The following is a 14,318-nucleotide window of genomic DNA, read 5'->3' on the forward strand; positions in this document are numbered from 1 at the left end:
TTGGCCAGAGGAGAACGCGAATTGGCTAGAGAAAACCCAAGCTGCAGAGGAGGTGTGAATGCCCTCGTCAACCTCTTCTGGCCCCTGTACTCAGGTACTGAGGCTGCGTGCTCTCTGCTGGCGGCTTACCCCACCTTTTCCAGTTTCTGAAACTGAACATGGGCTACTCCCAGATTTTGAGCTCAAGTGCTCAATCACAGCCACTCTGTAAACACTGCTGAGCACTGACCAGCGTGACCTGCATTTCACCACTGTACTTAAATGTGGAGTCCAAACATCTTTATAAATAACATAAGCGCGCACTTGCCTTATCAAAATGAAAACAAAGAAATAAATATAACGAATTCCAATGAAACTAAAATAAATAGCAGAAACAGCACTTCACCGCCTGCAAACAAAGCAGAAATTGTTACCAACACACAACAAACCAAATATTATGGCTACTAAGGGTAACACTGCTAATGGTTCTTCTCTCCATGAATTTGAATTGTAAAGTGTCGTTTTTCTTAAAATGAATTTTTAATGAATTTCCATGAGGAAAACATTAACTACAAGGATACTTTTGTGATTTAGAATGTGTACCATGTTTTCACATTCTAAACTCCTCAGGGGGGAGTAATCTGTCCATCTTCTCATTTATCCACTCTCAGTTAATCCAAACACGTCTTTCTGTTTGTTTGCTACGTTGGAAAGTCTGGAGTCCACGTCCCGTGGCCCTGCCCACGACTGACCTAGCCACGGCCACCTGTCTAGAAACAGCCCCACCCTTGCTGCTTCCCTGGCTTTACTAGCCACTGACTCAAACCCCATTCGTCATGCAGTTAAATCTGTTTTTGCAACGTCTCTGTCGACCTCGTCAAATCCAGTGGTCACTCCTCCATCTCCTCCACTTCACCTCTCGGTGGGGCAGCACCCCCTACTTGACGCCATCCCCACGTTGACAGAATGCTGGGTTCCCTGGCTCCTGCCCGCCCTTCCTCCTCCCTCACTTCTCAGCGTCGGCACAGCCTGGGCTTAGGCTAAACGGCCTTCTCTCCTTACTCCCGTCACTCCCAGGAACCATGGCTGAGAGTGCCATCCACCACAGTTCCCAGGGGCATGTTTACAGTCCAGACTTTCAGCATACACGTATAATTCAGATGGTGGCTCTCTCCACTTCAGTGTCCAGCAGGAGCCTCCAGCCCAACACACCTGAATCAGCACTGCCTGCTGTACCCCAGGCCCCGCACACACTGTTCCCTGACAGCCTCCCCATCCCAACAGATACAACCATGATCTACACTAAGTCACAGCCAGGAAATAACTAGGGTATGAGCCCCTGACTTTTCCATTTGACATTACTGAATGCCATCAGATCTTCCTAAAAAGCACATGAACCTGTCTTCTCCCCACCACTGCCCTGGTCATGACGGTGACTGTCCCTCACTTCAGGGGTCTTAGCTGCTTCTTGGTGGTCTCTCTGACCCTGCCCTTGCCCCACCACAGTCCCATCCCAAAGAGGCCAGAGAGACAAAAGCCTGCCAGACTCATATGAAAATACTCAGTGCTTCTGAAAGTCCAGAGCGTGACCGTTAGAGCAACGCTTGGTCCCTGACAGCCTCCCTTCCTCTGGCGCCTTGAGTCTCTCTGTTCCTCGCAAAGCCACACTGCAGGACCCAGACACTTGGTTTTCTGTGAAAGGCATATTAAGTAGATTCTGTCTGGGACCTTGACAAAATTAAGGACAAAATGGTCTATGTAAAGATAGGAAAATGATGATGGACCCCATTCACAACAAAGCCCGTGGCTGCATTCCAGGGTGATTTGCAGTTTCTCACTATCACTTTGATTCCACTCAAACTCCACCACAGTCATTCAGAGTTGGCGGTCACAGTCCTGTTGAACATCTTCCCCGAGTGTTCATGGAAGGCCATAACAAAGCCCTCCATCATGAGATAATGGAAGTGGGAAAACGCAGTGCCTTCCAGGTGGGAAGAGCACAGCCCAAGGTCCTGCCAGGGTGAACAGAGGGATGGTGGGGGAGGATGGAGGACTCCAGATAGAACAGCTGCTTCCAGTGCTGGCAGCAGGCAGTTCTGCAGAGAAAGAGTGTGGGCTCTGGTCAGTGACCTCAAGGGAAAGGAGCAGAGGACGCCCGTAGCTGTGAGACCCACTCAGAAACAGGACCTGTGATTTCAGCAACAACACTGTAGACATCAGGTGACCACGAGGGGCCTTAGGGCAACGGCATTAATGTTTCCATGGTGTTGCCATCACTACACAGAAGCTCTGTTGTCTCAGTGTTCTGCCCATCTGCAAAATATCGTGTCAGCATCAGTGAGCTCGTGGATGTGAAGGTGGGCTGTGGAAGGCAAAGTCCTTTCCCGCGTGTAATCAGTGGCAGAGTGAGTGAGTGGGATGAAGCCCCTGAAAGTTCAAAGACCCAAGCATGAGATCCCAGCTGGTCTGGTGAGGCCAGTGCTGGGAAACAGTGACAACCTCTGAGAGGGCATGGACACAGCTCAGAAACTCTGGCAGCAGACACGACACACCCCATACAATCTGACAGTCATTCCTCAGATGTGCTAAGAAATTAGTTAATCTGTCAACAAAAGGTTAAGAAAAAAGGATGGTGTTGTCGACGATGACTTTTTAGAAAAGGATTTATTTGTTTTCATAAAAGGCAGAGCTGGGGTGGGGGGACAGGGAGGGAAGTAGAGAGAAAAAGAGATCTTCCATTTGCTGGCTTACGCCCTACACCTGCTGCTGTTTACTCTTGGCCGCAACCAGTTCTCCCACACGGGTGGCAGGGACCCAATTACTTGGGCCACCTTCCGCTGCTTTCCCAGGCACATTAGCAAGGAGCTTGATGGGAACTGGAGCAGCCGGAACTTGAACTGGCACCCATATGGAACGCTGGCATAGCAGGTAAAGCCGACACCTGGCTTTACCTGCTATGCCACAACACGGCCCTGACAGTGTCTTTTGAATAGTGTTGAGAAAGCAGCGTGAAGCACTAACACAAGCCAGAGACAAGAATTCCAGGTCTGCTCCTGCCACTGTGTCGCTCCTCAGGACACAGTGTACCTTGCAGGAACCACATGTTTCATTCTAATCACAACACTGCATTCCACGCTCACCACCAACAACACACATCTTAGTCACTCCCTGCTTACTGAATTCTGTGTGAGCAAGCCAAGGCTGGATCACGATGTGTCACAAACACTGACTCATTATGTCTGATTTATGAAACACTTGGTTACTTGCTAAGAGCTAACCTCCCTGAACTTCTGGTGTAGGACTGATTTAGCTTTTAGACCCTACTCTCAAGATTTATTCATACACCATTCATAACCAACAATTTACAACCAGAATTCAGGCTGAATGGTTCCTCACTGCTCTGCCATGTCTTTGGAAGGAGGAAGGGGCAACACGGCGAAGGGATGGGAAACGGGGGAAGACAGGTCCCAGGACACTCCACTGGCCTTTTGGTGAGCACAACAGGGCTTAAAGGCAAAGCAGAAACGTAGCCGAATCATGAGAAGGCCAGAATCACCCAGTAACTGAGGAGGAGGAAGAAGAGATAAGACATCAAAAGACTCAAATAGCAAGACCTGAACGAAACAGAACAGCTTGAGTCTAAAGAGGCTTTCAGTCAAACTGATTCCTTTCTTTTTCGCTGTGTTCCTTCCCGCACTCCACGGATAGCAAACAGAGCCACTCCTGACACGGTGTTCTGGTTCTGTGTAGGTGCCAGACAGTTCAAGACAGTTCAGTCAGGAAGCGGGAAAACGCATCTCTTTCCTGAAAACAGCAGAGTGAACGCTGGAACCATGAGCTGCTGTAAGCATCTAGAAATCACCAACAAAGTTCTCAAGAGAAAAGAAGTCAAGTAAAAGTTCACACTGAATTTTGTTATAAAATCACCATAATTTTTTTTTTTTTTGGATATGACTCACTGGGCCACATACAACCATCTAATTTGAAGAACTGCTAACAACTCTACTTTACAAGAAATTTCCAGAGAATACTACACAAACCCTGAACTGAAAACATTCTCAGTCATGTTTTCCTTGGAGGCAAAATTTTACTTCTGGCCAAAGAGAATATTTTAAGAAGCCCCCACTGCACTGGAGACAGGGTCAGGAGGAGGAGAGGCACAGCCATAGAGGTTCTTTCAACGAAAAGTTGACGTGATCCTTCAAGTAATAGGACTTCAAAAGGTTCATAGGAAAGGGGAATTAAAAGATAATTTTGGTGCAAATACTTTTTAGAATTATGGATACATTTGTCTTTGAGAAAACACTAATTTATTTGAAAGGCATAGTTAGAGAATCTTCCCTCTGCTGGTTCACTTCCCAGGGGCTCGGCCAGGCTGGAGCCAGGAGCCTGGCACTCCTTCCAGGTCTCCCACATGGGTGTCAGCAGCCCAAGCACTCAGGACACCCGCTGCTGCTTTCTCAGCATCAACTGGTACTCATATGGGGTGCTGGCATCCCAGGTTGTGGCTTAACCTCCTGTGCCACAATGCCGGCCCCTATGTTTTTCATCATATACATTTTTCATATTTTCAAGAGAGCCCTCATATGAATGAATCCCAAATTTTTTTGCATCAAAATAATCTTCTAATTCTGTTTCCCATGAACATTTTATAGTGCCTCATGTATCAATACAGACACCTCGTATCTCGACCTGTAAGTAAACGAAAACCTGTGAAGTTCTTCTCAAAGTTACACACAAGCCCTAGATGAGCTCCAAATTGGGTTCTCAGCACCAGCATTGTGTGCAGTGGCTTACGAACGGTGGTGGCTGCAGTCCTCTCTCAGAGACACTGACTGTGTCTGTACTACTCAATTTTTTAACATCCAAGAAGAGGAAGCCACACAAGAAAAAGCAACATCCATCAAAACGGTTGTAACTGGAGGACACCATGTTGAGTGAAATAAGCCAGACACAGAGAACTACGACCTGTCCTCGCTTATATGTGGGAGCTAAAATTAAGAAAAGAAAAAAAAAAAAAAAAAAAAAAACAGAAAGAAGTGCTTGTATCAATTTTGCTGCAAACATTTTGTTCTGACAAAGTTTGCTTTTTAATTCTTTATCAAAAAGTTAAGACTTACATACTACTACAGTTTTAATGATTTTGTGACTTTTAAAATTGACTTTATGTGAAGGAAGCTGAGCATTTTTTTATTTGATTATTGCTTATAGCCCTGTCTATTTTCCTGATGGACTACGGTCTTTTTACATTTTAGCTGCTGGACTCTATTTAGTGAAACATTATGTCTTCGACTAGAATGTAAATTAAAAACATGTCAGATCAAAACAGATAAATTTAAGAAAAGAAATCTGGAAAACATAAAGAACAAACAAAAAAGAAAAAGCATTTATCTCTGTCTTTTTAAAGACTGAGATGACAGGAGATTCAGCTCACTTCTAATCTTTGTTTTGAAGTTTCAAGTCAGCAGCAACCTATCAGTACACCTGTAACACAGGCCCTATTACTATCAGTACACCTGTAACACAGGTCCTATTACTATCAGTACACCTGTAACACAGGCCCTATTTCTATCAGTACACCTGTAACACAGGCCCTATTACTATCAGTACACCTGTAACACAGGCCCTATTACTATCAGTACACCTGTAACACAGGCCCTATTTCTATCAGTACACCTGTAACACAGGCCCTATTTCTATCAATACACCTGTAGTGCCAACTGAGGAAACATTTGACAGCCACCACAACTACATCATAATTTCATTAACAGATGTTCTGCTTTAAGTCACAGATTATCTTTTCCTTCTCAACTTTTCAGGAGTTGTTTCACAAACAGTGAGGTGCTTAGACATTGCTGGTAAGCAAATGCCTGTAGCTGTCTTCTTGGAGAGAGGCAAATCCCCCAAACCACTATTATCAAAATCTGAACGTGACCACTTGAAGTAATAGCACTGCGATGGTTTTGGAGATTAAATATATGACAGTCAATACTATGGTGCCTTCAGGAGAAATGATGTTTCCAATAACACTGCAATACCTGCAGGTAGGGAGAGAGTAGACGTTTTAGGCCCCTTAAAGGACAATGTGGATGTTCACTCACAGTGCACCCAGCCCCACAACAGCTGCTGTTTCCCTGGTGGAGAATCTGCAGTCCCTGCACATCTGGGACCATCTCTGAGTATGAATGGACATTCTCAAGTACTGCTCTCAGACTGGCACTGGTAAGTGTTCACTGGTTTAACACAAAATTACCCTTTTAAAAAACATAACAGGGATATTACTTTCTTTTTGTCTATACCTACAATGACAGTAGATAGGAACTGGTTTTTGTTAAAAAGTTAACACTGGTGAGGTTTTTCCTTCGCTGGTCACTACTGTTGAGACCTGTGCATGCTGAACCACAGTCCTATGGAGGGGGTTGGCATCAGCTCCATGCCACCACCGAGGCTGCAAATCAGAGAGCTTGAGTGCCCAGTGCCAGGCCACTGAGTCAGAAAGGCCCCAGGACCCACGCAGCTCAACCATGTCTACTCCCATTTTTCTGGAGAATGGAAAGTGACTCCACAGGTCTATGAAATCCCCAAATCTGATGGTGGCCATGAACCTTGGAATTTAACTATACTGTACCACCAGGGTGAGGAATGTCTGGCTCCCAGGCTGCATATACCCGTGAAATCATTTGATCTGGCCTAGCCAAGGCAACTGTAGATGGGACTTGAAATTCAATAAATCTATAGCAAGGTTGTTGATGATTTTGTATGGCCTATGGATAATGGAATAAAAATGCAAATCGCCCTTGGCAGACAGAAGGCTCCCTAACCCTGCTGCATTAAATTATTATTTACAAATTTTTATTTTATTATTGGAGAGGCAGACAGGGATAGAGAGCTCCCACTTGCTGCTTTACTCCCCAAATGCCACAATGGCTGGGACTAGGATGGGCCAAAGCTGGTAGATGGGAACTCAATCAGCTCTCCCACACATGTGGAAGGGACCCAAGTATGTGAGGCATTTCCTGTTGTCTTTCAGGGTCTCTACTACCAGGAAGCTGGAGTCAGGAGCTGGAATTCGGTACTGACGAGGTACCCTGAGTTTTAAGATTTATTTGAAAGGTACACACACACACACACACACACACACACATAGAGAGAGAGAGAGAGAGAGAGAGAGAGAAATCTTTTATTCACTCCCTAAATGGTCACAATGGCCAATGCTAGGTGAGGTAGAAGCCTGGAACTCTACCTGCATCTCCCATGTGGGTAGCAGGACCCAAGTCCTCAGGTCATCTTCCATTGCTTTCCCAGGTGAATTGGCAGGGAGCTGGATCAGAAATGGAGCAGCAGAAACTAAAACCTGTGCCTATAAGAGATGCAGGTGATGCAGGCGCTGCAGGCAGTGGCTTAATCCGCTGTGCCACAATGATGGCACCGACAGACATCTTAACTGGTGTTTTAACCACTAGCTCAAATGCCTAGCACCTAAATTATTTGCTAATGTTTCATGTTTTCAGCCTACCAACTGTTAAAACGCTTAAGGCCTGATATTGTGTTTCAGTTTTGTCAATCATCATTCATTTCAGAATAATCTTAACATAAATGCTCTATTTACTGTGACATTTCAAAAGACAATAATGGTAATACATGAGAATATCTCAACAGAACATGCACGAATGTACTCTCGTGTGTGTTTTCAGTATAATCCTTTAAACTGCAATTATCTTGTTCTCTGTGTGTGTATGTGTGTGTGTGTGTGTGTTTACAGGCAGAGTTAGAGAGAGAGAGAAAGGTCTTCCTTCCATTGGTTCACCCCTCAAATGGCTGCTACGGCTGGCGCGCTGCACCGATCTGAAGCCAGGAGCCAGGTGCTTCCTCCCAGTCTCCCATGGGGTGCAGGGACCAAGCACTTGGGCCATCCTCCACTGCACTCCCGGGCCATAGCAGAGAGTTGGACTGGAAGAGGAGCAACCGGGACAGAATCTGGCACCCTAACAAGGACTAGAACTCGGGGTGCCGGCGCCACAGGCGGAGGATTAGCCAAGTGAGCCAGGGCGCCGGCCTTTTTTTTATTTCTTGATTTTTGCCTTCTTAGTGGAAAGAACCAGACGTACAGGAATGAGCTATCAGATAAATAAAATCCTTGAGTCTGTCAGAAGTTGTAACTTAAGAGAAGAACCCTGGGATTCTGTAGTGGTTTAGTAAAGGGAAGTAATATTCAATTTTGAAGCTGTCTCTTGTTACTATTTAAAATCTCTGTATTAGTTTATAAAATGTGTTCTTTGAAAATATGCATAAACCAAATGTTTTTATGCACACATCTTGCTGGTGTCCAACTTGTTCCCTGAGGAAGGCTGTCTCTCGGGTCCCAGCCGCTTTGGTTGTGTTCCAGTGGTGGCTTTACTTCCTCCTTGGAGGGCAGAGTGCCAGCCTCAACCCTGCGTCACAGAGCAGCAGCTTTGCAATGCTTGGAGGCCTGAAGCCATCAGCTCATCCTGTTTCTTTAATTTTTCTTTCATGTCTTCTGTTTCGAAGCTGTCTTCCTTCTTGTTTGTAAAGACAAAGCCAGTTCCGAAGGCTACATGCTCAAGATGAAGGCGTGGGCAGGGCTAAGGGGGTAGAACCTGGGCCAGGCTCCTTTCCCAGCTTCTGGTGGCTATGGGAACTCTCGGTATTCCTGCTGGTAGACACATCGCTCCACATTATTCTGCGTGTTCACATGGCCTTTTTTTTCCCTTTAGAAAAATCTTTTTCTCATAGAATTAAAATCTGTTAAAAACTGTTATCCTGCCCTAACAATGAACCACGTGATACTGCTCTGACAGAATTAACTAATTTCTATGTGTGGGAGTAAGCCAATCAAAGGTGCCCACATGTTAGCTCCAGAGTCCATGAACTTGCTGTTGTACCCAGTGAAAGAGACTTTATGAATAGGATTGAGCTGGGCATTTATGAGACTTTATGAATGGGATTAAGATCAGTATGGCCCAGAAGACCCAGGGGTTCCAATGACATCAAGTGGGTCCTTTACACAGTGATGGAGGCAGGCAAGGCAAGGAGCGTGTGAAGGTGGAGAAGGCAGAGGATGTCAGAGCTGCACAGGGCCTGGGGTGCAGCAATGTGGCTGCCTCTCCAAGCAGGATCCTCGCTGGAACCAGCAGAAGGAACGCAGCCTGCAAGGACCTTGACGGAAGCCCAGGGAGTGCTCCTGTGGGATTCTGACCTCCAAGAGTGTGAGATAATTAGTCTGTGTTATTTCAATCTGTAGTCACCTGTGACAATGGGCACAGGAAACTACCATGGTGATGTGGACCATCTAGTAGAAGTTACTCAGGATGATGGGAGACAGCGGAGAAAGTGTTCTGTTATCAGAGTGTTTGCCTCACAGCCCTTGCTGTTACCGTGTTGTCTTATTGGCAGACTCGTCTGTTACCGTGAGCTGTGAGTGGGAGCTGCACATTGGTGTACTGCTGGCCTCTCTATCCATGGGTTCCACACCAGAGAATTCAGCCAATCTCCAAGCAAATTATATTGAGAGGGAAACTGCATCGGTACTAAATAGGTGCAGATTTTTATCTTGTCGCTATTCCCTAAGTACACATCGTGGGGCGTGTGTTGTGGTGCAGCAAGTAAAGTCACCACCTACAATGCCAGCACCCCGCAGGAGGGCCAGTTCAAGTCCCAGCTGCTCCACTTCTGATCCAGCTCCTTGCTACTGTGCCTGGGAAAACAGAAGATGGCCTTCTGATCCAGCTCCCTGCTGCTGTGCCTGGGAAAACAGAAGATGGCCAAAGTAATGGGTCCCTGCCACCTCAAGGGGGACATCAGTGGAGTTCCAGGCTCCTTGCTCTGGCCTGGCCCAGCCCTGTCTGTTGTGCCACTTGGAGAGTGAACCAGTGGAGGGAAGATATCTCTCTCTCTCTCTCTCTCTCTCTCTCTCTCTCCTTGTCTCTCTCTGTAACTCTGACTTACTCTGACTTTAAAATAAATAAATCTTTAAAAAAAAAGCAACAAAATCATACATCCTAAGGGCTACTTTCATAGAATTTATATTGCATGTTATTGTAGGTAATGCAGACACGATTGACAGTTTATAGAAGGGTGTGTACAGGTTACATACAAGTACTATGCCATTTTCTATAAGATGACATGAGTCATCTGCAGAGTTCTGGATCTGAGGGGGTACCTGGAACAAATCCCCGTACAAATGCCTGCATTTTGTCAGGTGTTTTACGCATGCTAACTCAGTGGATTCAATAATCCTCCTGCTGTTCAACACACACACCCTAACCCATCCCCGGCCCACCCTCCAGGACCGTCCACACAGTTCTTCCCCACGTGCTCACTCGAGAGGCATCTGAAGTTCTGTAGCCCAGCGTGAGTGAGGCCAGGGAGAGAGCACACAGGGGCTGCAGACATGCCTGGGGCCGCCCAGTATTTGAAAGCAGTGGACAAGAAAAGCCACCCAGGGAAAAGGAGAAAGGGCAGCAACACCTGAGTGCCAGGGGAGGCCTCGGCACAGCGAGCACAGAGTCTTCAGGGTCTTGGATGCCGCTGAAAGGTCCAGTAGGAACAAGAGACTGCCGGCAATGCACCAAAGGAAAACCATGGCGTAGGTCCAGAGGCCAGGCTCAGAAGAACCCAAGCCGCTGTGGGGCTCAGGCGTCCCGGGTGGACACCATCCTGTGTGTCCAGGGGCTCGGGCAGATTGTACCCTGCTGCACCATGAGAGCAGGAGCAGGCTGACGGGACAGAGGGGAGCCCACAAAGCTGCGTCAGCAGGCAGGGAGCCTGGTGCGGGGCAGGCCTCCCCTCCCCACAGCAGGCAGAAGCTGCCCAGATGGAGAAAGCTGTGTCCCTCACCTCCCTCCTAGCAGAGGGCACGCCTGTCCCTCCCTGCCCAGCACACACAGGGCCTCCGGCAGCTGGGAAGGAGGCCATGGGCAGCCTGAGACAGCCAAGTTTTGGCCTGGAGTCCCACTGCCTCATCTGGAGGCTTAAGGTCCTGAGGGGAGACGGGGTCTGCAGGGAGCTGGGCGGGGGTTGGCCCTGCTACAGGAGAAGAGAACCCTCCTACCCGTGGGCTCCTGGCTCGCAGACAGGCAGCCCACGGGGAGAGAGCAGGGTCACGTTTTCACGATTCTGCTCATTCTAATTCTCATATGACTCTATTAATACAAAGAGCAGGAAAATAGGCTAACAGCTATATTTTCCAAATGCTAACTCTGTAAGGAAAAGCAAGGGGCTGATTACCATAAAAGGCAATGCAGCGAGTTCCTTTAAGGGGACATTGGGGGTACATTTGGGGCTTCCAGAGATTAGGTGATGCTCTTTTGCTCAGCCTGGGTGATAGTCATAAGGTGCTGACTGCATAATAATCTGCCATTGCTTAATTAATGGAAGCATGCAGTGGATACTGGTGACTTTGCAAGGAGACTTTCAGTGCCACGGAGCAGGTCACGCCCAGATGGAATGCCTTGAAGGGTGAAAGGGAAGCCGGGAACTGGCCACAGGCACAGACAAGTCTTTGTGAGGTTTTGCTTGTGGAAGAGGAGGAAAATGTAGTGTGGAAGGCAAAGAGAAACCCAGGGAAAGTTATTCTTTTAAATCACATTTTTAACATAGAAGAGAAGTTAAACTTAAATACTGGTGGGTGGGACGTCCTGCAAGCAGAGGCAGCAGGAAAGGTGACAGGAGCACTGAGAAGCTGTCCCGTTGTTTGCAGGGCACCTGGTGCAGGAGCCAGGCCATGAACTGGCAGCAGCAGAGGTACAGAGACATCTTCCTGGAGCTACATTAGATGCTTCCGGACATGCACGCTTTGTTTGTGTGTTTGTGTGTGTGTGTGTGTGTGTGTGTGTGTTGGGGGTGGTATCAATACTCTGTCTATATTCCTGTGGAACTGTGGTCTTTCTGCTTTTTAATTCTTGAACATTATGGGAAGTGGTGCATTCAGCCTGTGATTATAAATAAAATTGAAATTATGTTTTTGTAGAAATTTTTGAAAACATAAAAGGATCGGGGAGAGGGGGTTGAATGAGGGAAGGAGGCAATGAAGGAAGTACAGTTATCTTCTTAGAATCTTACCTATGAAATAAAAATGTAAAAGGTTTTTTTTTTTTTTTTTTTTTTTTTTTTGCAGAAACACATTTACTGACTACCCAAAGGGATCATGTCATGACCCTAATGAAACCAATCCTTTTGGAATAGCTGCATATAAAATGTTTGTGATAAAGACAGTTGATTTTCAAGGGGACAGCGCTGTGGCACAGTGGGTTAAAACCACAGCCTGCAGTGCTAGCATTCCACATAGGCATAGGTTGGAGTTCCAGGTGCTCCTCTTCTAATCCATCTCCTTGCTAACGTGCCTGGGAAAGAGTAGAGGATGGCCCAAGTGTTTGGGCACCTGCATATGGTGGAATGAGAAGGCCATGCCAAGATGGCAGCTGGCAACAGAAACTGCCTGGCAACAGGCTGTGACTAGATGGTTTCGGAAACCACATGACAGTGGAGCCTGCCTGGCAACAGGGTGTAATTGGTTAGGGCATAGACTGCCCCTTGACCGGATTGGCTGCCTTGGCTAAATAAGCTGCTGTAGCAACTGAAATAAATGAGTCTGCAGGCTGCTTGCCTCCTGCTTTCACCCGACTCCCGGGGTCTGTGTGGTGACTCAGCGCCTCTTGCCACCACCATGCTCTTCCTCTCAGAAACGAATCCACAGCAACACCTGCACCCATGTGGGATACCTGGAAGAAGCTCCTTGTTCCTGGTTTCAGACTGGCCCAGATCCAGCCATTGTAGCCATTTAGTTAGTCAATCAGTAGAAGGAAGATTCTGTGTCTAACTCTTTAAAATAAATAAATCTTGGGAAAAAAAAAAACAAACCTGCACTTTACTCCGTAACCCTTTTGTATACCATGTGAGGTGTAGGCTGTTGTTCCTGTTCTTGCTTGTGGATGTCTAGTTGTTCCAGCACCAGTTGTTGAAAATACTGAAAGTTCTTTAACTTTTTGAAATGACTGAATTTCAGAGTCAACAGGGCCACATTTCTGAGACTGTCTCTGGACTCTCCAGTCTGCCCCACTCTACCTGCTGACACCACACTGCCTTGGTTACTGTCTTTCTAAAGGTTGCCTTAAAATTTTGAGTGGGTGGTATTGCAGCACAGTGGGTAAAACTGGCACCTACAATTCCAGCATACCATGTGGGTGCTGGTACGTGTACACCATGGCTGCTCCATTTCTGATACAGCTCCCTGCTAATGGCCTGGGAAAAGCAGCAGAGGACGGCTCAAGTGTTTGGGCCCTTGCTACCCATGTGGGAGACCCAGATGAAGTTCCTGGCTTCAGCGTAGGCTGGCCCTGCCCTGGTCGTTGCAGCCACTGGGGAGTGAACCAGTAGATGAAGATCTCTCTCTGTCTCTCCCTCTCTCTAATTCTAATCTTCAAATAAATAAATAACTCTTAAAAATTAATAAAATCAAGGGATACCAGTCTTCCAAACTTTGTTCTGCTCTTTCAGAATGGCGACAGCAGTTACTTCAGCTTCTCTATGTGTATAGTATTAAATCCATTGATCGCTTTGGGGAAGAGCAATATTGTAAAATATACTGAGTCCCCAATCCATGAACTTAATCTGACTCTTAAATATTTCCTTGAATTTTTAAATCGGCATTTTGTTGTGTTCAGCATATTTTACTGGACTTACACTCAAGTATTTCAGTGCACACCTTGTGTAAATGTACCCTCATCTCCTGACAGCTTGTTAAATTCAGTTATTAGCTTTAAGACTCTCTTGAGATTGTCTACAGAGACATTCATGTTGTCCGTGAATGGAAATAACTCTGCCTCCACCTTCCTGGCCTATAGAACTCTTCCCTTCTCTCGCGACACCGCACTTGCCCACTGTTCATTCACTCACAGCCATGTGGAGGGCCTGGGGTTCTTCCCTCCAGGGAAAGAGTCTGCCCTGCACACTCTCAGGTCCCTCCACAGAGAGCAGGCCTGGGATCTAAACTGGCTCTCCTTCCATGAGGATGAGTGGGAAAACCCCGGGGGACAACACACAGAGACATGCCGGGCTTGGGAGGGAGGCCCGCCTGCAGGTCGGCAGTCAGTGCCGTAAATTCTCATGTCTGATGTCTCTGTGCCGCACAAAGCCCAGAGCGGAGAGTGGGTACAGTGGCAAGTACACATGTGCATCTTTGTAAAAGATAAAGCACATTTTTCCTCTGAGACATCAGGGAAGGAAGAGCAGACTGATGAAAATACAGAGACATTGTGAATTGAAAAAAAGAAGATCCAGAATCAATTCATCACAGCTGGAGGTATAAATTATATTTTGTA

At 46.8% G+C, this 14,318-nt stretch overlaps 1 protein-coding gene across 7 annotated transcripts in view; it reads right to left on the reverse strand.

Annotated features, from left to right (window-relative positions):
- MCPH1 (microcephalin 1) overlaps window positions 1–14,318 on the reverse strand; it is a 248,593-nt gene that overhangs the window by 144,258 nt on the left and 90,017 nt on the right. The window lies entirely within an intron of this gene.

This window comes from Oryctolagus cuniculus, chromosome 8 (genome assembly GCF_051225735.1).
Source record: "Oryctolagus cuniculus isolate XC-2025 breed Fujian yellow rabbit chromosome 8, ASM5122573v1, whole genome shotgun sequence".
Classification (NCBI taxonomy): Eukaryota; Metazoa; Chordata; class Mammalia; order Lagomorpha; family Leporidae; genus Oryctolagus; species Oryctolagus cuniculus.